The 27,898-nt window shown below is 41.0% G+C and overlaps 1 protein-coding gene and 1 long non-coding RNA gene across 4 annotated transcripts in view; both read left to right on the top strand.

Annotated features, from left to right (window-relative positions):
- The window catches only part of COL4A3 (collagen type IV alpha 3 chain), a 133,304-nt gene that overhangs the window by 2,499 nt on the left and 102,907 nt on the right, over nt 1-27,898 (top strand). The window lies entirely within an intron of this gene.
- LOC125911123 (uncharacterized) lies at nt 1,256-27,228 on the top strand. 3 transcript variants are annotated; one of them, XR_007454262.1, is made up of 4 exons: nt 1,261-1,770; nt 6,205-6,454; nt 8,637-8,757; nt 23,457-27,228. It is a non-coding gene; the product is annotated as an uncharacterized LOC125911123 (long non-coding RNA). The 3 variants fall into 3 exon arrangements; XR_007454261.1 differs by lacking the exon at nt 23,457-27,228 and adding an exon at nt 13,816-14,269 and having other exon boundaries at nt 1,264-1,770; XR_007454260.1 differs by lacking the exon at nt 23,457-27,228 and having other exon boundaries at nt 1,256-1,770; nt 8,637-11,260.

Here is a 27,898-nt window from a genome sequence, read left to right as displayed (position 1 = left end):
TAGCATCACTTGAAGCAAGTCTTTGTTACTATTTATAAGAATTATCCTTTCCATTGCACTTGCTGAATTACATAAAAAGTGTCATTAGAAACCATGAAATATCTGTAGAGAAAAGGAATCATAAGTTAACCAGTAACTCGTCCAAAGAGTGCCAGCCAGCAAGGCTCCCTCCACAGGGTAACTCTGGCATTGGGCAGGGCACTTGACCTCTCTGAACCTCAGTTTTCTCATCTGTAAAATGAGGCTGAAACCCCTGGTGAGGCCAGCAGGTGAGATCATGAGTCAGGCCATGGAGTAGGGGCCAGTCTTCAGGGCCAACCATTTGTGGGCATTCTAGACTCCAAGATCAATAATGCCAGAATCCCTGCTTTTCTCAGCGGAGAAGCAGGGGCAGTTAGGGGGGGTGGGGCGTGGTAGTGTCCAATTTCCATTAGAAATCTCTCAAAGTCTCTCAAAGTCTAGATGTTAGCAAATAAGTCAAAACTTTACAAAACACACCGTATTTTTTGTAAAGGGCTAAATAAACTTGGGGCCAAATAATGTGTAAGTGCGGGCTAAATTGAGCCTTTGGGCCACGGTATTTATCGTCTTGGTGCTGCACTAGTTACAAACATCATTTTGCTCTAAATTTCTGCAATTGGATGTTAGCAGTTTCTCAAAACAGGGAGAGTAGCGATGTCGAGCCCACATTCTGAGTTCAGACTGGGTGGAACTGTCCACCCACACAGTTCGTTCTGAAGTGCCCTGAGTGAAAACCAGTCCCTGGCCTGTCTGTTCAGCTCATCCTCTGGTTCTACCGCCATGGCCAGGCCCAGCTCCGCAACTTGAACCTGGGAGGAGGTACATTGCTGTTGCCTCAGGCAATAAATCGATTTAGGAGATGGGCTGGAGACAGTGCCTCCTTTGATGTCTGCGGAAGGTGAGGTTCATGGTTTGAGGTATGGTTTATCGTTCTTTTTGCCTTAAAGACAAAGCAGAAATACAAAGCAGACAGAGCAGAAATACAGCAAGCAAATATCAGGAGCTGAATAACAGCTGCATTTATGGAAGATGCTTTCTCAACTGGTTTCATGTTTAAATTTTAAGAATGAAGTTGAAGCAAACAAAGTGTAACAGACACCAATTTATTCATCCCTGAGATTAGGCAAGTATTAATAGGCTTTGACCCGTTTGTTCTCAGGTCTCTCCCTTTAGGGAAAACAATATGTATATATATAAAAACTCCTCCACATGTTCTTTGCCCCCTCTTTTGTGCATGGTTCTGTATTTATCCAGTGTGTGTGTGTGTGTGTGTGTGTGTGTGTGTGTGTGTGTGTGTTAGTCACTATGAAAAATAAATGTTTTCGTTTTGTGGTCCTTCAAATGCAATAAATGGTTTCACATTCATAAGCTTGCTCCCCTCATTCCATATTATGGTTTTGGATTTTATCCATGTTGATACATATAGATGTGATTCATGTATACACATATGGATGTGGTGGTTGATGCATAGTATCCAGTTATACAAATAAAGCACAGTCTATTTTTCCATTCCCCCTGAGCACAGGAAGTTGGTTTCCATGGTTTTGTTTTACAAAGTCGCGACAACGTAACTGCTCCGTGTAGGTACCATTGTGACAACTAGATTTGGAATTCCTAGGTAGAATCCAGAGGGAAAGCATGCTTTAAGTTGCATGAGGAATTGCCAAACAGACTCCAAAATGGTGGAGCCAATAATGTGCCAGAGTATCTGCTTCCCTACATCCTCAGCAAAACTTGATGTGTTTCGATGTGAGTGAGTATGAATAGGATCTTGTTTTGACCAGGGAGCTCATGGATCTTTTCATGTTTTCATTGGTGGTTTTTATGTACCTCGGGGTGAACTGCATGGACAGCTCTTTGCCTACTGATCTGTTGTGGCCTTGCGCTTTTTCCTCACTGAGAACTAGGAGTCATTTCTATATTTTGGATGCCACACTTTTGCCATTTAAATGTGCAGCAAGTATGTCATTCCAGTGTCTGATTTATCTTAAATTTAGCTACTGGTGGCTGAACACAGAACTTTTTTTTTCCCTCTGCAATCTCAAACTTCCCATTTTTCCTTGATGTTTTGTGTTTTGCGTCTCATTAAAGTAATCCTTTTCTTCCCTGGGATTATTAAAATGTTCTCTTATGTCAAGAAAAAGTTTTGTAATGTAACTCCTTTGTATTTAGGACTCTTAATCCTGGAATTGTTTTTCTACTTGAGGAATATGATTTTATCTTTTTCCATATATATGATAAATTGTGCCAACATTATTTATTGAACAGTCCGTTCTTTCTCCCCCCCCCCCACCCCTGCTTTGCAGTGTTACATCTGCAAACGTGTACCAAGCACTCATTCATATAGGAGTCTGTTTATATTCATTCATTGGTCTGTTTTTTCAGGGCTTTAACTTCTCACTATGTTTTCAAGTTTTCTGTTTCTTTAATTTGTAAGTATTTGATATTTTTAGTGCTATTGTCAATGTGTTTGTCCCCAAAATTTAATAGCCTATCAAAGATACAGCAAACATGGTTGAATTTTTATTTTGACTTTATTTTTATTTTTTATTTTTTTTTAACGTTTATTTATTACTGACAGACAGAGAGACACAGAGCATGAGCAGGGGAGGGGCCAAGAGATGGAGAGACACAGAATCTGAAGCAGGCTTAAGGCTCTGAGCTGTCAGCACAGAGCCCAATACGGGGCTCGAACTCCCAAACTGCGAGATCATGACCTGAGCCGAAGTCGGACACTCAACTGACTGAGCCACCCAGGTGCCCCTGTATTTTGACTTTAATCAAGCAACTCTGAATAGTCCAAATGCATTTAAGGCTAATGACCTTCCCCCCAAATACTGCTTTTACTGCATCACACACATTTTAGTAAGTGGTATTTCAATATAACTAAATTCAGAATCCTTTCTAATTGATTTATTTGTCCTATGGGTTATTTAGATCCTTATTTCTTAATTTCCAAACAGAGGGAGATTTTCTAGTTAATCTTATTTTTTAATTAAATTGTGATGGAAATGATATTCTGACTTAAAGATAAATATATATATATATACATATAGTTAAATGTACTGAAAATTACAATAGATTGAAAAATCAATCTACTGAAATTTCCAAACAGCAGAAGAGAGAATTAAAAATTGAAAGAGGTGTGGGAAGGGTTCACAGGGGCAGCGCAGGGGACGAAGCCCCTGAGGCAGAAGCTGACAATGTTCCAAGTTGGTCTCAAGTCCAGCTGATGACTGGTCTCGTGGACAGTCTGGGGTAACCTCCGCAGTTCAGAACAGTTCTTCTGTGGGGGTGGGGGGGGAAGAGAATTTATCCAATGGCTCCCATCACCCACTGGTCAAAGATTTGCCCACAGGTGTTAATACCCTATACTGCTAAGGTCCAACAGGGAGCCATGAGTAGAGTCTAGAGGAACCATTAGGCTGTTCCAGGTACAAAGTCTGTGGCCAAGCTGGCAACTGGGGAGAGTCAGTGCCCACAGACCAGGAGCAAGGTGGGACCCAGAGGACCCAAGTGGCATATGAAAGGTGTCTCTTATAAGGAGTTAGGAGGAATGGAAAAAAGATGAGAAGGTCCAGGATGCATCCTACGAATGCCAGGAATAGAGAGAGTGGGGAAGGAGAAATGTAAATCAGGAATATCTGAGATTTGATGAAAACTATAGACTCTCAGATTAAATATGCACTGAGTAGGATACATAAGAAACAAATATGCACGTACAAGTTTAATAACATGACTAAAAAATCTCGACCTAATTGGTAAATATATATATATATACATAATTTTCAGTGATGAAAAAAAAAAAAAAACCAACCTCTGGATGGAACCGTTTGACATGGTTTATAACCCCAGATCTATTAATTATCAGCTTTTAAATTTTTGTCCCAACTTCTTTATTTTAAAATGGAAGTAAGAGACTCACTTCAGGATTTTATGAGGATTCAGTGATTTAATACTCATGATACATACTTCACTATATCTGTCACATAGTAATCGTTCAATAAACGTTAACCATGACTATGTTCATTCGTTAAATTTTAATTTCAATGACGGTTCCAGAAGTCCTTTCTGAAGTCTAAATCTATTTGGGCTTTGGGATTTTTTTTTTTGTCTTTTCTTGTAGATTTTCCCCCATTTTTATGCCTTCATTCATTTTACACATACTCATTTCATACTCAATACTTTCTGATTCTTTTTCAGTGATTTCATTGAAATCAGGTCTGGGCCTGTCCTGTTTCTTCTGTGTCTATCGGTGATCACCCATGGGGAGACAATGTGAATGAGAAGTTTGGGGGAAATAAAAGCTTCCTCTGTCATCATTCAGCCCACACCACCCCCTCCATTTCACCTCATTGCTCACAGATTGGAGCTGTTCTGTCCTGGGATTAAAAAAACAACAAAGTAATTCTGTGGCTCCCAGGAGAATTGTTTCCCATTAGAATAGACTTATTTAATAATGGTTTGGGAGGATGGGGGCACCAAACACGTTTCCTTTCGTGTTCTCAGGGCCACCCTCCTCTAGGCCCTCCCACTGCCTGCTTCCTCCATACATTCTGACTTCCACTAGATGAGTGGGGGTCAAGGCCAACTACAGCAAAGCCACCAGCTTCCTCTCTCAGCTGCCTCTCCCTCTCTGAGGAGAGTTTTCCTTCTTGAGCTTTTCTCTGGGGTTGTAGTAGCTAGTTTGTTTTCAGGCATGATCCCTAGTAAAACTGTGAATTAAATGAAATCTGTCTTTGCCTTTCCCTTATAATTTCTGCCCTGTTACGGAGAGCACAGTAATAACTGCCTTGTGTTAATTCTGGGCAAAGTTAACCTTGTTAAATATTGCAATTGATGAAAAAACCCTCAAACCTCTCAGTGTACGATTCCAACAGGGCTGTCTGGTTTGCAAATGCCCTGTGGTCCTTCATCAAGTGCATTTAACCATGGAGTAAAAGAGTTTTTCCAAGATCAGTAAAAACACATGGTGCTCAGAGCATTTTTGTTCTACAAAGTTTGTATCTGGTCTCAGCCTAAACTTTTTAATCATAACAGCCTTGCACTATTATTTGTTTCACCGCCATTTTCAGTTTCCAAAAATAAGAAAACTGAGATCATATCAACTTTTTAACAGAGTAGACATCTTCCCTATCAGCCCAACCACCATGGCCCTGGCCAGTTGCTTAATCCCTCTGAGTTATCTTCATCTCTAAAAATCAGATGAGAAAGACTCTTACTCCAAGTTCTATGTTTATCTCACAAGATCCCATTGCTGGCTCTTGTCTTCTTGAAACTCCCATGGCCGTCTTTCCATCCCTCTTGGGGTTCCTTCTTCAACTGCCAGTTAAGGCCTCTGGCTTCAGAAGTATTTTCTAGCGAAGAGTGAATTAAAGTATATTGGCTGTATAGTTGTCCACTTTACATGCTTTCCTAAGTTCAAATAAGTAAGCATCAGTGTCCGTATCATGCAATAGAAATGTAACGTGAGCCACAGCTATAAGCCACATACGTTATTTTAAGTTTTTCAGTAGCCACATTAAAAAAGTAAGAAGAAACAGATAAAATTAATTTCAGTATATTTCACTTCTCCCCATGCATTCATAATTTTATAATTTCAACATGTAATCACTGTTAGAAACACTAGTACATGTTTTACGGTCTTTTTTTTCATATTAAGTTTTCAAAACCTAGTGTCTGTTTTGCATTTCTAGAACATCTTAATTCAGAGTATCTACGTTACATTTCAAATGTCCGTAGCCACATGCGGCCACCATCTTCGATAGCACAAATCCACATACATGGTGTCCGGATACGAGAGGGAGAGCCAGTCCATAAGGTCATATCCCTGAAAGGAACACATTTTGTATGCTTGTTTGCCATAAGAAATAAGCACACGGCAAGGGGTGCTTGGGTGGCTCAGATGGTTGAGCATCCAACTCTTGATTTCGGCTCAGGTCATGATCTTCTGGTTCGTGAGTTCAAGCCCGTGGCATGGAGCCTGCTTGCGATTCTCACTCTCCCTCTCTTTCTCTGCCCCTAGCCCACTTGTGCGCGCTCTCTCTCTCTCTCTCTCTCTCTCAGATTAAATAAATAAACTTTAAAAAAAAGAAGTCAACACACATTAAAATGACAAACTTCAGTTAAAGACAGTAGGTCAGCATGGATTGTACCTAACCAGCTGTACAACTTTTTCTCCAGAAAATCAAGGTAGTCGACCTTGGCTATCACGCTTAAAGCTGCACAAATTACCACTTGTACATATTTGATGATATTGTGCCATTATCAAAATATGAGTAAGGTGTGTACATGAAGAGTTGAAAACACATCACAAAACAGTGAACATTTGGCAACAGGAAAGGAGAAAAGGAGACATACATTGGAAACCAACATGCCACATCTTGCCTATCAGCTTAAGCTCTAAACTAAATTGCCGCTACAACTTAGCCAAGTAAGAGGTTTAGTGTTCCCTTAAACCAGTCACTTCCAAAAGGATCTCTGTTTTTCTTATCTAAAAATGGTGGTACTATATCTCTTGCAAATAAAGTATTCAACACGATGCCCAGCTTTTATAGTCTAGCTACCATTATATTATTATTATTATTAAAATCAGGAACGAGATAATAGGACAGAGACATAGGCATGTGACCCAGGTCCTGGCAACTCAATGATAAACAAACTGCATTCCTGGCCATGGTGGGATAGAGAGTCCAGGGGAACAGGGGAGAGAGACAACAGGCCTATAAACAAACATATAGCTCTAGATTGTGGTACCTGCTAGGAGAGAATAGGGTGTGGTGATGGAGAAGGGGAGCATTTACCTTAGCTAGGGGTCAATGGGGAAAACCTTTCCAAGGCACTGGCTCACGTAACCCATGGGCCTTCCATGGGGACTCGGGAATGTGGGAAGTGCTGGGGAATGTGGTCCAGACCAGGGCTCTCAACAGTGGAGAGAGGCGAGATGCTTCTAATTGTATGGCTCCTGGGCTGTCAAAGAATAAAACCAAGACTAAAGGAACTTCTACAAAAAGAAGAAGAAAATTCCTGAGTTAATTTACTCACCATGATGGAATACAGATGCTGGGTATTTTGCTAGAGATGGGGCAAGGGATGGGAAACAGGGAGTTAGAGGGGCAGGGGCAGGATGGTTGTGCTAATTAAGGATGGGAGATTGCTCCCTAGATAAGGTGGAATAAGTCCACGGGACTATAATTTTAATGTTTGCACTTAACCAATTCATATTTTTTTTTTAATTTTTTTTTAACGTTTTTTATTTATTTTTGGGACAGAGGGAGACAGAGCATGAACGGGGGAGGGGCAGAGAGAGAGGGAGACACAGAATCTAACCAATTCATATTTTAACAAAGAGGCCATGTAGTATGTTTATGCTATTCACAAGACAGTCGCATTAGTAATGGATGAGTAATGAATTCACACTGCAACTTGGTGATGGGCCCACGTGTAAAGCGAGGTGCTGAAAATGTTCTTTCATTCCCTTTGACCTGTCTGTGTCATCCTCTCTCCTCCGCCTCCCTGGGACACGTTTGAATTTGCCAAATGTGGCTGTGAGGCCCAGGGCAAGAAGGTAAAGCTGGGCCAAAGAGCCCTTGTCCCAGCTGACATAGGTTCGGGCCAGAGAGGGCTCTAGCCAGGGAAGAATGAAACCCAGGTTAAGGACCTGCCAGCCGGAGGTGAAGACCCCCCAGGTCACTCACAGGACCCACAGCACCAGCTTCCCCTCCTGGTGGCCAGAAAGGCAGAACGTCGTGTCGGCCCCTCCCCTACCCACCCCAACTGAAATCTGCATATTAATCAGCTCCACAAGGGATTCCTGGGTCCGGTATTGTCTGGGAACTGTGCCAGCCTTGGTAAGGACCCTGGAGGGTCCCTCAAGATGCGATGGGATGGTACTGGAGAGTTTCAAAAGAACTGTGACACGATCTCTATTTTAAAGTCTTGTATGACTGTCACACGGAAGAGGTTGACTGTTCTCTTGGGAACCTAGCCTACCTAAAGAAGAGGTGACAAAGCAGGAAGCAAGTCTTGTTGGTACTTCTTCTCTGGATTCTGGTACCTTGGCAGTCAGAAAGAGACTGGAGAAGCAGTCTAGATCGGCAGAGCAGTTGTTTAATCCGTCCCTGTTGATTGATTCAGTGCAAGTAATTCGATACTCATTTATGTGCACAGAGAGGAAGGTTAAAAATCCAGTCTGATGTCCTGTCCATACAATATCAGGCTATCAAAACAATGTTTCCACATATCATTGTAGGTAGTATATATGTGTGTGTGCCTACGCACATATAAAGTATACATTTAAAGAGTATTTGACATTCTCAGTATTTTGGTATTATTGCAGTGAGATAATAGTTTTTAAAAAGTATAAGCCTCAGACCTATTTAAAAATATAATGGTGTAAAGATCTGTTATTTTTCTGACAGTAGTTTTGGGGTAAGTTAGGAATTTTCCATTTTTAATCTTTAAGATTGATGTTGGTTAATTAGATTGTATCTCCAAATTCGTTTCTTAGAGAAGTGATCCCAGTGTTTAAAAATGAGTTCAAGTGTATTTAGAAAACTTGGGAAGATTTGTCATTATGTAGACAAAACAGGTCACTGGATTTTTTTTCCCGCCAGGATATTTTGTTGTTACATGAACTTCTCAAGGAAAATTTCTACAAGCGGAAGTTGAGAAATTTGCAGTATTTTCCCTCGAATCAAATGTCAAAGCATATCTGGAGAGACCCAAAACAACAAGGTTAATATTAATTCTCTTTGTTTAACCAGATGATAGGATAATTTTATTCTGTTTATTGTGTATAATATCAGGAAAGCTGAAGCATTCACATGCTGGCTTTAAAAAAATTTTATGTGTTGTTCAAAACTTGGCCAGTGCTTAAAAGTACCAGAAGAAATGTAAAAATGAAAATTACCCATAATCATATTACCCACAGATGATTACTGATAACATTTTGGTCTTTCTCTACCAGACTATTTTTTTATTCTACTCTTTTCACCCAAAAATGGGCTGGTGAAAATTTTATGAGTTATTAATTATTACAAGTATCATCTCTAGATGTCTACAGAGCACTTCATTGTAGGTTAGCACCAATAACTTACTTAGGTAATATCTTTATTGAATTTTTGTGATTATTTCCAGTTGTTTAGACATAAAGCTGCCATGGAAACTCCTTGAAGACAAACATTTTCCAAGATCATACTTTAAATAATTTTCTGTGTAGATGCTTTCTTGTCAAAGGTCTGGTTTTGTGCATTTCTGAGTAAGATGGAAAGGGAGTATCATTCATGATTTACAGGTAAGGGTCTGACCCAAGAGAACTCATCAAATTAATGAAGGAAGTAGGTTTAGACTTGGGACCAGTCAGTTAAGCATCCAACTCTTGATCTAGGCTCAGGTCACGATCTCACGGTTTGTGCGTTTGAGTCCGGCATCAGGCTCTGCACTGACAGCATGGAGCTGGCTTAGGATTCTCTGTCTCCTGTCTCCCTCTCTGTCTCTGCCCCTACCCCATTTGTGGCATCTCTCTCTCTCTCTCTCTCTCTCTCTCTCTCTCTGTCTCTCTCTCTGTTTCTCAAAAATAAATAAATCAACTTGGAAAAAATATAGCTTTAGAATTGGGAGTTCTGGTTATTTGGGTTCTTTAGTAGGACTCTTTCTTGCCAAAACCATCTCAGATGATTGAAAAGGAGTGTCAGATGTCACTTTATTCATTATTTAAATAACAAAGCACTATTTGCGATAAGATGATTTTTAAAATGCTTCAGTTATTTGGAAAGAACTGAATTCAGAAGCTATACCCTTTTACAATCAAAACATCAATGAAATACTTTTACTTACTGAGATATTCTTCATCTCTGCAATCTGGAAAGAGCTCTACCTATTTCCATGTTGCTTCCCCTACTGATCTCCTGGAAGACATGTGTTATGTCTTATTTATAACACAGACAGCTCCAACTCTTGGCAGGACCTTTGGTATAAGTAGTCCCCAGTGAATGTTTTTGGAACGGGCCAACATTGTATTTTAAACACTAAAACTAAAAAGGCAATAAAGAATTAGTAGATTCTTAAATCCTTTGACACAAGAATAAAAACAAAGCATTTATTTTCCAGGTGAAATGTTGAATGCACCATTCATTAATTCAGCTGGATGCTGGGACCAAAGGTAGATAAAACCCACATGGTCCCTCCTGCCCTCATGGAGTATGCCACCAAATGAGGGCTTTAGATAAGGACACAGACAATAACAAGAAAATTAGATATGCTCTCACAGGGCAAATACGGAAAAGCAAAATTTGAGTGGAGTTGAGAGGAAGAATAAAGATCAGTTAAATGTACGAAAAAGTGAACACGTGGGCTTTATGGTGTAACAGCAATAAATTGTGGAACGACAATGGGGCCAGGAAGTGGTAAGTTTCCAGTGGCTTGAAAACACAGCTTATCTTCAAAGTAAAGTACTTAAGGAGCGCCTGGGTGGCTCAGTCGGTTAAGCGACCGACTTCAGCTCAGGTCATGATCTCACAGTTTGTGAGTTCAAGCCCCTCATTGGGCTCTGTGCTGACGACAGCTCAGAGCCTGGAGCCTGCTTCCCAGATTCTGTGTCTCCCTCTCTCTCTGCCCCTCCTCCGCTCACGCCCTTGTCTCTCTGTCTCAAAAATAAATAAAACATTTTAAAAAACAACAACAACAACAAAAACAAAGTAAAGTACTTAAAACTGTTGGGAGTGCAGAAAGCAGCACGTACAGTTGCTGATAATACTTCAGTCAGCTTCCAGCCTCCACCCCTTCTGGAGCCCACATCAGCATTTAGATAGCAGTGCTCTATATGATACACACATGAACGGGATTTCTCTTCTTTTGCCATGTTAGGCAAAAGCATTCCTGCAAACCCTTTCCAGTTGTGAAAAAAAAAAAAAACCTAAGAACAGTCCTGTATCTGAAATCTCATCAGGTGAGTTTCCTACTGATTGCAAGCCAGCGTATAGGCCCATGCAGGCGTCAACACTCTCTAAGGTCGCACATACACTGGAGAAGACCAACGGGTAGATTTATCGAGCTCTGCGGGTGCCTGTGCTGTGCCCATGGACCTTCAGAGCTTCTACCCTCTGTGACCTGCTCAGGCCTTTCAGAGACAGAGCGTTCAGAGCCCACGTGACCTGAAGGAGCAGCATCCCCAGCCCCCAGGAGAGCAGTCATAGAGGCAAGGACATCTTGGGACACCCTGCCATCCTAGAGAGATCGCGCAAGACAGCAGTATGCCCTTCCCCCCATCCTGTGCCGGAAAAAAGTCACTGTTGCAACAGTTTGGGGCAAGCCACTTGCATTCCAAGACTCTCCATTTCCTCAATCATAAAATGTGGTAGATAAAACCTATCCCTCCTCTCTCCAGAAATAATATAATTGAACACATTTTGCATTGTACAAGTGCCAAGTAGTATTGAGACAGGAATGAGCTTCAATATCAGCAAAGCAATAGTCCAAATGTTTCTGATACTCATTTAATTCTCCTGTTATTTTGTGACTCAGTATCAACTTCCTGGAATGTATTAAGGAGTTTCTTCTTTTCAAAAATATTATTCAGTGCATTCTTTGCTGCTGGTATTTTCTAATAACATTATTTGGAAACATCAGCAGAAATGGCATCCTCCCTCAGCACTGTCCCCGTTAAAAAATGAACATTTTGTTTCCCTTACACCGCCCCATGTAAATACTGATGCAAAACTCATCCAATGATTCCATCGCTTTTACGGTCACCTGCCAAATACCTCACCTAAAATACCTGTTAATTAGAGAGAGAGTTCTGGGCAACACTTAATAGTAATCATTTGGTCCTTTCTTTCAAATATAGGCTTTTTGGCATGTGTTTTTAAGAGAAGCCATGAGCCAGCTCTGGCACACAGCCTCCCTCGGATTCCACTAATGTGTAATCGGCAGCAACAGGGTCGGAAGTGCAAATTCGCTTGGTGCACATTCACTGAGCACCTACCTTAAGGGCAGTACGCTATGCAGAAGATACTCTCGGAATATCCTTTATTTTTTGTATTTAAAAAAAATTTTGTTTTAGTGTTCATTTATTTTTGAGAGGGAGAGAGACAGTGCAAACAGGGGAGGGGGCAGAGAGAGAGAGGGAGATACAGAATCTGAAGCAGGCTCCAGGCTCTGAGCTGTCAGCACAGAGCCAGACGCAGGGCCCGAACCCACGAGCCAGGAGGTCGTGACCTGAACCAAAGTTGGATGCTTAACCACTGAGCCATCCAGGCGCCCTTCCAAATTTCCTTCAAACAGGAAGGCTCCTTGGGAATTTTATGATAATGAAGCCACTGGAACTAATGATTGGACTAACTGAACAAAAATATTTTTTCTACGCTGATCTTTTTTTCCTAACAATAAAAGTAATACACGCTCATTTGTGAACATTCAGGATATATAGAAAAGTATATATTTTTTTTATTTTTTTAATGTTTATTTATTTTTGACAGAGAGAGAGAGAGAGAGAGAGAGCAAGAGCATGAGTGGGGGAGGGGCACAGAGAGAGGGAGACACAGAATCCAAAGCAGGCTCCAGGCTCTGAGCTGTCAGCACAGAGCCTGACGCGGGGCTTGAACTCACAGACCGCAAGATCATGACGTGAGCTGAAGTCGGACGCTCAACAGACTGAGCCACCCAGGCGCCCCTAGAGAAGTATGTTTTTAAAAAGCACTCGTAGTAAAAGAACCTAAGGGGACCCAGTGTTAATATTGTGTCATATTTGTGTAAAAATGAGATCATATGGTATAAGGCATTTTGTATCCTGCTTTTTTGACATTATTTCATTTAACATCTTTTGAAAACAATTACATACTGTTACATCATGTTTATATACCAAGTTTAGGTTTATTTAACCTAAATTTTTGATATAATAAACAAAGCTATGATGAATTCTTGCCCGCGTATCTTTTTGTAATAGACTTATATAGTAAAATTATTAATTAGCTCAGCTGGTATTTTTTTCTTTTCTTTTCTTTTCTTTTCTTTTCTTTTCTTTTCTTTTCTTTTTTTTTTTTTTTTTTTACCACAGATTCTACTTGTCAAATGACAGACACGGTTTTAATACCAGTAAGCAAAAACAAAGCAAAATCATGCCAAATCCTATCATGGAAATATAACTAGAGATAAAATTTCAATATATATTCTATTGTCTTTTTTTTTTTACTTATCCAGAATATGATTTGATGTATGATATGAGCCAAGGAGCTAATTTTTTTTAATTTCTCAAATTAGTTAATTTTGCCAACATTATGTTTATGATAATCTACCCATTCCCACATTGACTTCTAGTGATCTCACCTCTGGTCAAAAATGAACCAAAAGAATATCTTGGCTAGAGCCAGGGGTTTCTTGGGACACAGAGCTGAAGATGAGATGCATGGCTCCTGGCCACAAATAAAGTATGGGTTTTGCCAGTTATTTTCTTTGTTATAGACCTAGAGTCAGTCTTGCATTAGATAGATTTAAAGACTCTTGCCTCAACCCGCTCACCATTTCACAGTGCCCCTTCATCCCTCACCCTTAGCTCTAAATCTGGAAGGAGATAGGCTCAAAAACCCCCGCTAGTCATTACCATAGGGCATCTCATTGGTTTTAGACGATTCCAGGCATTTGGAGAAAACCATTTCCAATCCATTGGCCAAAGAGCAAGATTCTCTCTCTCCCCAAATATCACTCCTTCTACCTCATCTCCTCTTGCTTCCCTCGCCCATTTTTATGACCTTCCCACAGGTGACAGTTGGGCTTAGGATCTCTTGGACTTTTCTCTAGGTTTCTTGAAGGCCAATCTGCCTTGAACCACGCATCGGAATGAAACTAAATTGATTTCCTTATATCAAGTTAAGCAGTAGCTTGGTAAGCACGATAGTACAACCTCAGTAGATTGTATAATGACTGCATTCTAATCTCAGAAGCAAATACAGTTGCAGGGGAAAAAATCAAATGGAGATAAAGAAAAGACCTTAAGACTCCACGATTTTGTAAAGGAGGAAAATGTTGGAGATTTTGACCTACACCCGTTGAAACAAAATATCACCTGGACCCGTTTTGAACCTCATCATACGTATGACTCCTAAACTTTTTATGTAATCAGGTTAGCACGAATGCAAAGCGTTTAACATGTTCCGATGCAAAACCAGAAGACCAATACTCTTAACATCCGCCCATTAACATACCGTAAATGATTTACTTGGGAATCTATTTCAATAAAGTTCACCTTCAGAAAGTGGCAGTCAGAAAAGCTTCACGAAAACCAGACTTGTTTTCACGTCGAAACTGCTGTGCTTTTTCATTTGGAGAAATCACTGACTTGCTCTAAATAGAGTGGGCTCTTTGTTGTTGTTATTATAAGCTTTCCTTGGCCTAGAATTTTCCTGTTTATTCACTATGAGGAAGAGCGTGCTTTGTGTTTCTAACATTGGAGTGGTGGTTCCTAACTCTGTAGGCGTATTGAAGGTAGTGATGTTCATCATAATCACCACAATGAGCTGTGACCCCCGAAGAGGTGATCTCCAGTGGTCTGTATCTGGGGCTTTCCGGAGAAGCACAACTGGGCACAGCTGTGCATTAGAATAAATTAAGGGCTTCTTAATTACATTCATATTTTCTCCCTGAACTCTTAAGTCCATCATTTCTCACCATTTTTGCCATGAGGACCCTTTGCCCCTGCAAAACTTTTTAACAGAGACAAACATATTTGAGAGGATAGTTAGAAAGTCAGTCTTTACGTAACTCATGCCACCCACAGCCAGCTGCGTGGCCCTGGCTGAGTTGGTGAACTTTGTTTCCCTTATTTGTAAAAGGGGGACAACAGGATAGACCTGTAGGTTTATATGCATGATAACGATTACGTACAATGGGGTCTCTAAATGCTTAGCAGTGTGCCTAGCACGTTAGGCGCTCAGTAGGTATTCGTGGTGGTGAAGGGTGATATTTGGCAGCCGTTTGACCAAACCTTCATCTGGCTCCTACCTACTGGAACCCACCAGTCAAAAGTCTTTACCCTTTGCTTTACAGTCTCTTGCTGTACAACTGAGAGATCAGTCGGGCTATTCATTTTTTAATATGAGACTCTGATGATATCACAAAGTCTTTGCTTTAATTTTTTATTCCAGTTTAACAACAGGAACAAAGATAAATGACATTGTATTCGCAGACATTGGATTTTTGAAAGATTTGACTTTTGAACGTACGTGAAGTAATTTCTGTATAAATAGATTCTTGAGTGTTATGCATTTTCCGAAGGAAATAGAGTGGTTCTGTTTGTTTGCTTACTTGCTTTGCCATTTTTTAAAAAGATTTGGAAGTACATATATAAACATCTTGAATTGTGCTGCTTAAAATAAGCATTTGGGGCCAAAGAGCCCGGGATAACAGTGACCAGCATAAGAACAGGGTGAATCTGGGGAATTTCTGAGAACCTGGTGGCCCAGGAACATCTGAATGTTCCAAACAGAGACCAAAGTAGTGGGTGGGAATAAGGGCAACACAGATCAGAAGGCTCATTGGAATTCATCTGACTTCAGACTTTAGGTCAAGCCAGGTAGAGGATTGACTCGAACTTGGTGGTTATCAAACTTGGCCAGAAGAGCCTAAACAAAGAGGAGACAGTATGTCTAAGGTCAGTAGAGGGGGCAGATGGAAACCAGGTGACAGGAGAAATCAGAGTGTAGTGACATCTGCTCTTTTTTCCTGACCTCTCTCCTGTCCCCCTCTGGTGGTGGCATGTCGATTTTACTTGAGGGAGCTATCATCCCCTCATTGCCAAGGGCGTGGGCACATGACCTCAGCTGAGCCAGTAAGTGCCCTCCCCCAGGAATTCGGATCTTCAACTGAAAACGCAAGGAGCTTATTCATCCTGACAGCAGTGCCCTGAAAAACTTTCCGTTCGTTTTTGTACCTTGATCCCCACAACGGCCCTGAGGCTGGTCTTTTCTGAGGCCTGTTTATTTAACTTTTCTTCAACTTCTGTGTGCTGCCCCATGTCATTCCAACAAATTCCTCTTTTATCATTGAGTTAGCCTAAATAATTTCTGTTGCTTGCCACCAAAGAACCCTGGCAAGGGTTCAGGAATCCAGACAACAGTCTGGCCAGCAGAACTGGTGGGTCAGCAACCTTCTCCCCTGGCCAAGAAGCCTCTTATATTAACATGTGAGGAGAGAGTTACCCTCAGGAGCAACAAATGCAGGCCAGCAAGTGCACATGGGTGAACTCTTGCTAGGAAACTGATCTGGCAGTTGCCCAAGATGGACTGGGGGAATGTGAGAACTGAGTTACTGGTTAATCATTGCTTATCACCAAATTATGAGGCGCTTTCTGTTTTGAATGCATCTAGTATGAGTGCCAGCCCAGGTAAAATCAATGTTGACTCAATCTATTAAAAAAAGTGGAAACTATTGAAATGTCTCTTCCCAGAAGATGTCACTTGGAATAACACCTTGACTTAGACCCTCATCAAAGTAACCTTCCTTGCCAGCTTGGTTTCAGCCCTCTGCCTTGCTGATCCAGGCCCCTTGAGCAGTTATGGTCCTTGCCTTTTGTACCGAGAAGGATCCGGTCAAAATTTTTGCTGCACGCTGTCCTTTGGTATTCATTTCTACGTCTATTGTCATGAAATACGTCTTTGCACTTTGCAAGGCATGCCTTTTCTTCACCAGCAAATTATTTTCTTTAGCCGCTTCAAATAATTTAATCTGAACACGTTTGGAGGTCATACACAGAACCAAACAAACCAAATAAAGCGTTTGAAGTAACCCCGTTTTTTTCATCACGCACATTTTGGAAAAATTCTCTACACACGGGCGTACACATTCTTGACCCTCACGCCTCCTAGCTGTTCCATTGGACTTTTGACATTAGGTTGAATTTGTTTTTTAGAAGTGGATTCGGCCAACCAACCAAATTGTAAAAAAAAACCAAAAGCTTCCGGCCAAGTGCAAGGTTTAGCTGATTACTGATTAAATGGAGAATGGGTAGCTCGAGGCGAATTGCCCCAGGGCTCTCAGCGATTAGCCCGGGTGGTTAGCACTTGGTACTACTAGTTAGTGTACAAAGATCACATAACATCTCCATATGGCCTGGTTGACCTCTGGCTGTCTGAGAAAAAGTGGTGTTTGCTCTTGTGCGTATGGCGAAACGGTCACTGCTGCTAGGGGAGGAATATAAATGTAACTTGAAGATGGTGTGTTCCCCTTCGAATATAAAAAGGATGTATTATGACCAGTTTTCCCCCATTCCCATCATCATATTACTGTCTTTACCTTTTATGCGTATTTGGCCCTCTTGAGACCAGAGGGTGAGGCCCTGCTCCATGGGTACTTACGGTCCCCACAGAAGAGGGTGAATATTCCCCATCACTAGCCAGGGAAGAAGTACAAAGAAAAGTGAAATTCAGAAAGAAAGCCTTAGGCCAGTTCTCATCATTTACTCTGTGCAATAGTCCTCTGTGGCGTTTATTTTAAAGGGCAGGTTTCCTGGCAAAATCCTCATGCTGTGGCCTGGGAATCTGCACTCGTCACATCTCAGATGATTCCTGGTTTTATTAGGGAGCAAGCAGGTTCCCCTATTTGTAGATTTTAATATAATTGATATACCATGCGGGGAGTGTAGACCATCCATTTTTGAGAGGTATTCTATGAGATAAAATATCCTCGCTTCAAGACACAAATAAAGAATCATGAAGCTTCCCTTCCTAATTGTTTGTCATACCTCAACTTTGAGAATCATATTAATATTTGCCTTACAGATTCACTTTGCCACACACTCATGTTAATTATTCGGTTATGTTTTGGACAATGTGAAATATACGTGCATCTATGTAACAAGTTGTGTAATAATTAGACTTAATTGTGTGAAGGTTGAATAAAAATACAATTAATTTAATTGGAAATAAAAGCTAGTGTTTGGTCATCAGTATAATTCACTATAGAAAACATGCATCTTAGAAAAGGCCCTAGGCAAGCACTTTTTCAAAAATCAAACTGTAGATAACTTACGTCTTCAAAGAAATTTTGAACCCATCAAGAAATAAGCACTTAAGAATCAGCCCTATATTTAGTACTTACCGTAAACACACTTGGCAGGAAAATTAAATAATAGTATATCAGTACTGTCAATGCAGAGCCAAAATGTAGAGAGAATCAAGAAAATTAATTTTTTGTGGTTGTCAATAGGACAGACAATCCCACCTGGAGCAGCTAGTTAGAAACTACTTGGAACAGCTGCCCTCACTGAAGGTCTTCTCACTTTTTAGATAGACACTTTCCAGATATTTGCAGTCCACGTGGTGAAACTGCACGTGCCTGACCGTGCATTTCTCCCATCCTGTAATCATGGCGGCGCATCGTCTTTAAAAGTTCGGTACACCATCCTCAGGATAACAGAGTGATTCCCCATCTTCTTCATGCGGCGGGGATCCCAACAACTGTTCAGATATCGAGCCACCAAGATGCCAAATGGGTTCTTCCGCCAACTCGGAGGAGGGATGGGAGTGAGGACGGAGAATGATGGAGGTCACACTGCTCTAACTGGATGAGACTGGTGAATCTGGCAGTGCTTTCACAAAACTGGCCTTCGAATGGTGTGGCCATGCCAAGGGGGAAGTATGGCAGTGGGGAGTTGCGGCACAAGCCGCATGAGTCTGCGTGCCGTTTTCGATATACACATCTGGATGAGGCTTTTTTTTTTTTTAATGTTTATTTATTATTGAGAGACAGAGAGAGACGGAGAGTGAGCAGGGGAGGGGCAGAGGAAGAGGGAGACACAGAATCTGAAGCAGGTTCCAGGCTCTTAGCTGTCAGCACAGAGCCCGACACAGGGCTCGAATGCACAAACTGCGAGATCATGACCTCAGCCGAAGTCAGACGCTTAACCAACTGAGCCACCCAGGCGCCCCTGGGTGAGGCTTTTTTTGATGGGGAACAGAGATTCTCCTGCTATCTCAAGAAACAGGGGTGTGTTTTTTTTGTAGATATACATTCTAACCAATAAGACAAATGGGAATCTAAAGTGTGAGGCAGGTCTCGTGGATGACAGAAGTTACTTTAAGAATATGCAGGTTTAAGGGCACCTGGGTGGCTCAGTCAGTTACGCGGCCGACTTCGGCTCAGGTCATGATCTCGCAGTTCGTGGGTTCGAGCCCCACGTCGGGCTCTGTGCTGACAGCTCAGAGCCTGGAGCCAGTTTCAGATTATCTGTCTCCCTCTCTTTGACCCTCCCCTGTTCATGCTCTGTCTCTCCCTGTCTCAAAAATAAATAAAACGTAAAAAAAAAAAAAAAAAAATTTAAGAATATTCAGGTTTAGTGACCATGTTACCTCATGGTCCCATCAACAGCAGGAATTACAGAATCTCGGTAGAAGTTTCTGTTGCTGTCATTCCTGCCCCAGCTAACCAACCACATCATCCTCTACCTTGCATGTGTCCTATCTTGTGGTTTCTGCTCATTCACATCATCTGCCAGGACGGCTCCCTTCTGCCTTCTCTCTGTTGGTCTGGGCTTCTCTCACTCCCAAGCACCTAATTCCCCATTGCAAAGAGAACCTGATTGGTCCAGCTAATCATTCCATCTTTGCCTGGATATAGCTTTTGGGTTAGGGCATATCATAAACTCCTTAACCATGACCCTGTACAGTGGAGTCCTACCCACCCCTGGACCACTCTGGTCCAATCAGCTGTGCCCAAGGATTCAGTCCATAATAAACTCTCAAACAACAAATCCCTACCATTTTGCTTTTATGGAGTCTTAATGAGAACAATGTCCCCAAATTACATCTTTTTTAAAACTAAAATAAATATTTAATAATGCCAGATACTATCTGATTGTTCTGCTCTAATAGAAAAGTATTTTAAGCCCAAATCTAACATTTCTTTATAAGAATCCTGGCTTCTTTCTCACTAGGTTGTTAAGGGACCTTGTTATTTTTTTAAAATCACTTTCAAAAAAAAAATCACTTTCAGTACTAACATTGGAATTTTTTGAGTACCTGGAGTTAAAAAGTGATAACTATTTGGACATTGTACCCTTTCTCTAGGAGATTTTCAGTCTGATTCTGTTTATAAGCAGATATTTAACACTGAAAAAAGGATCCCAAACAGCCTTTTCAAAGCTCAGTGATCCATTGTGAGACATTGGCTTAACACAAAATACTTTTACATAACCCAAGCCACCAAGAGGGATATCCGGTCAGCTATTTTTAAAGCCTTCTCCCCCACATCATCTCACGTAACAGAGTTACAGCAGTTTGCTTAGAAAATTGGCACAGGTTCTGTGATTCATGAAATGAAAACCCAAACGAAATGTTTTTAACTTCTTTAAAACTGGAACCATTTTCACTTAATGTGTTACAATACCAAAATAATAATACTAACTTTCAGGATCACATACACATGTATGGATGCACAATATAGTTTTTTGCATTGATATGTGTATTTATAGTATTGCGTATTGGGTTTATCAGATGAATAATTTTCTAATTAACTCATTCAACAAGTGCTTACAGAGCTTTTATGGTGTGCCAAGGGCTGTGCTACAGGTGGGGCCCGAAGGAGAGGGAAGTAGACCTGACCTCACGGAGCTTCCAGTCTGGTAATAGCTGGGCAACTGCAGTGTCATACCCTAGGCCTGTGTTGTGGTGGGAGAGAATGCTTGCCAAAAAGGGAAACGGAGAAGCACGGAGAAGGCTTCCCAAAGGAAGTGATATCCACACTGAGACCTGAAAGATGAGGAAAGTTCAACCAGGAAGGATGGGAGGGAAGAATCTTCCAGTAGAGGGAACAGTCCATGCTGGACTGGGGCTTCTTATTTGAGGGCCAGAGAGAGAGGGCCAACGTGCCTAGATGTGGAGAGATGGGAGGAAGGAGAAGGGAGGTTGGAGAGGTGGGTAGGACCCCATTGTACAGGGTCATGGTTAAGGAGTTGGAGCTTGATGCTAAGATGGGAAACACAAGAAGGTCTTGAACAGGACAGAGAGATGATCAGATTTATCCTTTGGAAACAGCAAGAATGGGCAATAGATTGGACGCAGGGAGAAACTGAGGCATGGCGGTGATCCAGGTGCAAGACAGAGGTGGTCTGAAAGAGGATAAGAGTCAAGAAGGTGGAAAGAAGCAAGTAGACTTGTGCGGTTGTTTAGGTCTAATCAATATAACTTGATGACTGTAGATGGATGGCTGTGCATCTACCCAAACTTAGCATCAAAGTACTGCCCTCAACTAAAGACATTCATTTTATAAGCATTCCTTTTATCAAGTAAGAATTAAATAACACACAGTTCCAATTAGCAGCCTTGTGATTGTAAGTAACCTAAAACTCTATTCCCAATGGCCCAGACAGAGGCTCCTGGCTGGCTCAGTCAGAGAGCATGTGACCCTTGATCTTGGAGTGGTGAGTTTGAGCCCCACATTGGATATAGAGATTACTAAGCACAGACACACACACACACACACACACACACACACACACACACACATGAACGGTCTATGTTTTAAAAGAGGGCGTAAACAATAAAAATATTTTTTGTTCTCATGACTTAAAAATCCAGTGGTCACGAGGGTTTCAGGTGAGGCTAGATCCACTGTTTCACTGATATCATCAAAGACCTGGTTTCTTTTGCCTTTGCTGTTCTTGTGTCTGGTTCATCCTAAGGTTGCCTTCCTTCATGGACTCAACGGTATACTTCCACGTTTGTGTCGTGACAACCACGAGGAAAAACCACCTCCTCCGGTTATTCCCTCCCAAAACAACGAGTTTCGTTTCTCAAAAATACTTAGGAAAATATTTTTGAGTCCCACTGTGAAGCAATCACAGTGGCCAGAGAAACGATGTGCTCTAACCAAGAAGAAGAAGAATGTCAAATGGAGGGGGAAGGAAAGCAAATATCTACTACATTCACCTAATTTCTCTTAGCATCTTAACTGAAGTTCACCGTTGAAAATGAGTTGAAATGTTCACCAAACAAGGGTATTTTTGAAATAATTTTTCATCTTTCAGTGCAAGGCGTGCATGTCCCCGCAGAGCTGGAGGCGTACTCAAAAGAGCAGTGTTCCCCCCTCACTGCTGCTCTGGCCGGCCTGCTGCGACTCTCTTACTTTCTCTGCTGGTTCGACAGATACACCTTGAATCTCATCTTTTGCAAATCCTGATGCTCTTTTAAAACTTGGACATAGGGGCGCCTGGGTGGCTCAGTCGGTTAAGCGTCCGACTTCGGCTCAGGTCATGATCTCGCGGTCCGTGAGTTCGAGCCCCGCGTCAGGCTCTGTGCTGACAGCTCAGAGCCTGGAGCCTGTTTCGGATTCTGTCTCCCTCTCTCTGACCCTCCCTCATTCATGCTCTGTCTCTCTCTGTCTCAAAAATAAATAAACGTTAAAAAAAATTTAAAAAAATAAAAAAAAAAAAACTTGGACATAAAATGATGCTCATCTTAGAAGTCTGTATCCATTCCTGAATAACTAAAATTGAAATACTGTTGGAGTCTCAATCAAACACACAAGTATTTACATGTATTTTATGTATCATCTAGAAACATACATAATTTTATTATTTCAGATCCAAATATGTAACGGATGAGGGACTTTCTGTAATCTCTGTAATAAGGCTAAGGTATACAGTGATTAGTTAAAAAGAAAATGTGCAGTGATTTTCAATGATGCAAGTGATGTGTGCTTAATGAAAGAAAATGTGCAAAATTCTGAAAATTTGAACGGAAAATGTCAGTCATAGTTTCAGTACTTAATGACAAGATCATTAATGTTTTTCGTATTTTCCACTAGCGTGTTTATTATGTGTAGGATATTTAAAAATATAGATGTAAAGATACTGGGTATACAATTCTACAGTCTTTTTTTCTTATAAAAATAGACTCTGTAAATAATATTTATGTGGTCTTGGAAACATTTTTTAACATTCAGTCTTTCTTGGCTACTTCTGTCTTAGTGGACCCTAAGGATAGTACAAATCTTTTATTTCTGTAAATAATAGTGCTGTAATCATATTTGTATATGGCACTCTGCTTCAGATTGGATTCTATTCTCCGTATAAATTCGAGAAATGGAATTGCTATGTCAAAGGATGTAAACGTGTAAGGTTCTTGATACATACAAAAGACTCATTTTTTGAATTTGAATGTCATGGGGGAAAAAAAGTGAGGAAGCAGGAGATACAATCAGCTTTATGAAAGTGTTTTGAAAAACAGTCCACAGGCACGCCTGGGTGGCTCAGTTGGTTAAGTGTTTGACTTCGGCTCAGGTCATGATCTCGCGGTTTGTGAGTTCGAGCCCCGCATTGGGCTCTGTGCAGACAGCTTGGAGCCTGGAACCTGCTTCAGATTCTGTGTCTCCCTCTCTGCTCCTCCCCTGCTCACGCTCTGTCTCTCTCAAAAATAAATAAACATTAAAAAAAAATTTTTTTTTTAAAGAAAGAAAAACAGTCCACAAAATCACTCTGCCTCAGCAGTATAAAAAGTGTTGAATGGCTCCATCCAAGAAGCGTTTACGGAGCGCCCGTGGTGGCCAGGCCCCATATCAAGGATTCAAAGCAAAATGTGCCAATGGGCCACAATAGATTACAGTGACTCAGCAAAACAGAGTTATCATATTTCAAAGTCAGCCTAATAACTCATCTTGGAGACAGATGTGGCTAAAACTTTACACCGTTGGCTTCAACTTCAAGAAATTTCAGTGTAATTCTAATAGAAACCCACTGTGAAATCTCACATAACTTTTAATGGAAACCACTATCTTATTTTAGTCATTGCAAAAGGCTAAAAATAAAGATTTTTTTCCCATAATTCATTTGTGAAACACTAATAACAGTAAGAACTTAAAATAATGCTAATGTTCTCACAAAGCACAAAAATGCTGGAATGAGTTCGATGATTTCTTCAAGGGCAGCGCCCTTATCCAAAACAGGCTAATGAGAGTCGTGGAGCTTGAGTTTCTCTAACGGTGACTGCATAATTTCTTCAATTTCTGAAGCACACCCTTTAGAAGAAAGTAGTTTGCTCTAAATTCCAGTACTCAATTTTTCCCTGGTTATAGGATAGAAAGCGAGACATGCTTTTAAAACAGAGTATAAGTACCATTCAGATGCAAAATGTATCTGAAAAAGAGACGGTTCATTAATTCCGTTATTCCAGGAGCTGACCACCTAGTTCATCTCGAACAGCTTCTCCAAGCCTGGCTAAAGGATTGGAAAGCAGGCTAGGTTGGCGTTCGGCTGTTATCTCCCCCTCCTATCATTTTGTGGAATTTCTTCATGTGCGTATAACGTTGTGAAATGTTGAAGTGGTGTGGCATATGCTGCCACATTCAACTTGGTCGTTTCGTTTTCCCCACAACCTCACAGGGGAGTGATGAAGTCAGAAGACCAGGACGAACACCCATCCCAGGCTCGAGTTTTCTGATCTCCTCAGCTTTTTGTGGGGATGAACTGATGTAGCAGATACGAGTGTGTCCCTCTTGTCCTGGGGTTGACGTTGGGACTCTGAAGTCCTCAAAAGTAGCGGCACCTGAGACTGCGTGACGGCCCTCTTCTGTGACCCAAACCCTCAGTCTTTGAAAGCGTCCCTTTTTCTGGGACTTTCTCTGTATGTGTGGTGGAGGAAGGGATGGGGAGAAGTGGATACAGATGTGTCCTCTGTGTGGGCGAGAGTGAAGAGTGCGTAAAAGATCTTTGATAAATCAAATTGGCCAAAATAAGAGTTTAGAGCAACGTTTCTCAAACTTCCTGTCGTGAAGGGACAGTTTGGCTTTGTGGTTTACTTTCCATTTTATCTTGGACCATTAGTGTTGTAAAATATGATGAAAATGAGTTGTAAGAAAGTAGAATAAGAAAGGTATAAAATATAAGCCCAAGTCTCTTGTTTTAGATTCAGCCAGCATTGTTAGCTCTGTCAAACCGCTCTCCCCTTTCCAAATCCTTATGGTCAAGCTCTATATTTATTTAATCATGGACAGGTTAAGAAACGAAGACCCATGCTTTGAATGGCACTGGGGCCTGAATAGCGCAATTGACAATTAACCTGATATGTCAGACAATCTCCTGAATATAAAAATCCTTCTTTTCCAGTGCCCCTAAAATATTTATAAAAATTGGCCATAATTTATCACAAAGAAATGCTGATGGCATCCCACGAATTCCACAAATAAAGCAAGAATCAAAACCTGCTCACCATGCAATAAAATTACAAACAAATAGAAGCAAACGTGAACAAAAAAAAAGCCTACCTATGCATTTTGAATCTTCCTCCTAAATAACTCTTAGCTTAAAGAAGTCAAGATCACAATGGCATGATAGTTAAATAAATATTGCGAATGAGAAGATGAGCAGTAAAATCCTGTGGGATGTATTCAAACGTCCTCTGGAACGTTCCTTCCTCTGGAGGAAAATGCATAGCTATGGTGTCAGTCAGTGTCCCAACAAGACACACGTGGCACGTTCACGATCAGATGATTTGAGCAGAGTTTATTTATGGATACGCTGTTTACAAAGGTGAGGTCCAGGGAAACCATTAGAATAGCAGAGAAGCCTGACTAGTTCCACCTCTCCTTCCTTTCCTGGGAGCCCGGAATACAGTGGTACTGAGTTGGCCATCCAACTAGGGGGTGCAGAGAACACAGACAGAGGGACCCAGGAGTTCAAGGCCCTGAGGCAGGGAGGGAGTCAGGATGATGAAGACTCTGACCCCTCTCCCCCTCCCTCCATCTCTGTCTGGAAGTCTGACATCTCAGAAGTCCCTTGAAATGGAGCCCCAGTTGAGGACGTCACAGTGAGCCTCCCAGGACAGGAAACAGGCCTGGAGAGAGGTCCAGGGGTTACCTGCCAGTGCTGTAAATCACATTCTTAACAAAATAACGAAGACAAATATAGTAAGCAATCTACTCAGAAGGTTTCTTTAAAAATTCACATATAGAAAATGAAATCAGAAGGGGAAAAATCAAGTGAGTGTCAGTGAAAATAGAAAACTATAAAATACAATAGCTAGGTCTTTGGCAAATAGTTGGAAGTAAGACAACACAGGCTCAGCTAATTAAAAAGAAAGAAAGAAAGATCGCTGAGACACAAAATGAAAATGTGGAAATAATGACATGTACCCGTGTAAGTAAAAATAGTTTGAATGCTCTATGCTAATAAATTTGAAACATAGATGAATTGCAATGATTTTAAATTAGAATATATATTATCAAAGCTAAGAGAACTATTAAGAGAATAAGAAAAAGAATTAATAGAATAAGCCAATAATCTTGGGAGAAATAATAAAGTTCTCTAATAATTGCCCCTTAAGGAAGCTCTTATCCCAGAGTTGTCACCAGTGAAGTTTTCTCCATTTCAGGAAAGTTTAATATTTAATAACCCGCAACTTAACTCCTGGTACATAAACTAAAATAATAGGTGTCCTAATTTTTTGTTTCCCTGTTTGTTATTTTACAAGTCACTATAAACCACCTCCAGACTGGAGCGAGATATTGCAGAAAAACTGCCATCTTGTAAGTGTCCTGATGAAAAAGACCTGAATAAAACATTGGCAGAATAAAATGAAGGAATAAAATAAAAACACAGGATAGTATATTTAAAAAAAATAATAAAACACCATAAAGTCATAGCTCTAGAGAGATCCATGCTGTTTAATACTTTTATTTATAAATTGAATCAAAAAGGTAAAAAAAAAGAAAACATAACCTTTTCCCTAGAGATGCTAGAAAGCATTTGAAAATCTTCTAGTCATTTCTCACAACACACACACACACACACACACACACACACAACTTGGAAGAGTAGATATAAGTGGATAATTACAATAGCTAATACTTGCTGAGCCCACCTACTGTGTGCCAGGCATGGTGGTAAACATTCCATATGTGGTAATTAGAATCCCCCTGTACTCCCATGAGGTGGGTTACAATTATTCTATGTTACTGATGAGGAAATGGCAGAGGGAGGTGAAGTGAAGCAAGTCGTAAGAGTGGTGAGTAGTAGAGCTGGCATGTTAGCCTGGCGGTCTGACTCTAGAACTCTGGGCGTGACCACTCCATGCCTCTTCCATGCCCTTTGTAAATATGGAAGTCATTTTTATGCCCAGGCGAAGAGCAGTCAAACTGCCAAATGTCTTGGAAATAGCCCCTGTTTCACTCTTACCTGTGTATTAGTGAGGCTCAGCTTGTTGGCTTGTCTTTCTAAGGATTGTTGCATTTTTCCCTTGGTCAGAATAGATTTGATTCAGTTCTCAGCCATCTATGTGGGTCATCTTCTGTAAGCGATAGCGGGGATGGCCATCTTCGTTTGCTAACCTCTCATGGCATTGAAACCCAAGCCTGGAACTGAGATGGGTATTTCCGGAATCAAGGTTTAATGAAGCAAACTTGGATTTGTGAATGGCCATCAGAGTCTGATTAGAAGTAGGTTCTTAACCTCAAACGTTGATTTTTTAAAAAATTATCACAGTGCTTGTTTAAAAATTTAACTGTAATCTATCACTGGACCTAGAGGGTATTATGCTCAGTGAAGTAAGTCAAACAGAAGAAGACAAATTCCGTATGATTTCACTTATGTGTGGAATCTAAAACACAAAACACACAGAAATAGACATAAATACAAAGAATTGGTGATTGCCAGTCGGGGGGGGGGGGCGGGGAGGTCGCAAGATGGGTGAAATAGGTGAAAGGGATTAAGAGGTAAAATTTTCCAGTTTAGAGGGGCACCTGCGTGGCTCAGTCTGTTAAGCATCCAGTTTTGGCTCAGGTCATGATCTCTCGGTTCATGAGTTTGACCCTTGTGTCAGGCTCTGTGCTAACAATATTCTCTGCCTGTCCCTTCTCTCTCTCTCTCTCTCTCTCTCTCTCTCTCTCTCTCTCTCTCTCT

The sequence above is a fragment of the Panthera uncia genome (genome assembly GCF_023721935.1).
Source record: "Panthera uncia isolate 11264 chromosome C1 unlocalized genomic scaffold, Puncia_PCG_1.0 HiC_scaffold_3, whole genome shotgun sequence".
NCBI lineage: Eukaryota > Metazoa > Chordata > Mammalia > Carnivora > Felidae > Panthera > Panthera uncia.
This window is presented reverse-complemented; position numbering and strand designations above follow the sequence as displayed.